Genomic DNA, 518 nt, shown 5'->3' with positions numbered 1-518 from the left:
TTTTTTTTTTTTTTAGCAGTTGTTCATGGCTGATTATATTTATTTTTTATAGTATCTATTCTGAGACATACCTGCAGAAATATGTTCCTGTATTTTCATTCCTAGTTACTGTAAATCATTCCATAGGTGAACTTTTGTCAAAATGAAATATATTTTAGTGTTTTTCCCTTCACAGTAGCCTAATTGCACACCAGGAAGAATTATATGTATTTTAAACATTCACAATTGTGCAAGACAAGAGGTTTATAAATCTTTAAATGTATTACATTAGGAATTTCCTTTTTAATACCTGTTGTAATATATTTTTTTTATGCTATTATAATAACTGATATACTGTATGTACTCACAAGCCAGTGGAAATTGCTGTTTAGGGGGGACTCCAATCAAATTCTTAATAAATCGCTAGAAATTAAAAATGATTTTATAGTCCACTTCGTACAAAATTTGCATGAACACATTTATGTACCTCATACCCTCATATTTAATTTAATAAAAGTACTGAGGAGGTTAGAAGTCCA

The 518-nt window shown here is 28.6% G+C and overlaps 1 protein-coding gene across 15 annotated transcripts in view; it reads left to right on the top strand.

Moving 5' to 3' along the window:
* Nucleotides 1-518, top strand: part of LOC119593731 (myoneurin-like) — a 102,537-nt gene that overhangs the window by 67,500 nt on the left and 34,519 nt on the right. The gene's annotated exons all lie outside the window — the stretch shown is intronic.

This window comes from Penaeus monodon, chromosome 32, assembly GCF_015228065.2.
Source record: "Penaeus monodon isolate SGIC_2016 chromosome 32, NSTDA_Pmon_1, whole genome shotgun sequence".
In the NCBI taxonomy this organism is placed as follows: domain Eukaryota; kingdom Metazoa; phylum Arthropoda; class Malacostraca; order Decapoda; family Penaeidae; genus Penaeus; species Penaeus monodon.
This window is presented reverse-complemented; position numbering and strand designations above follow the sequence as displayed.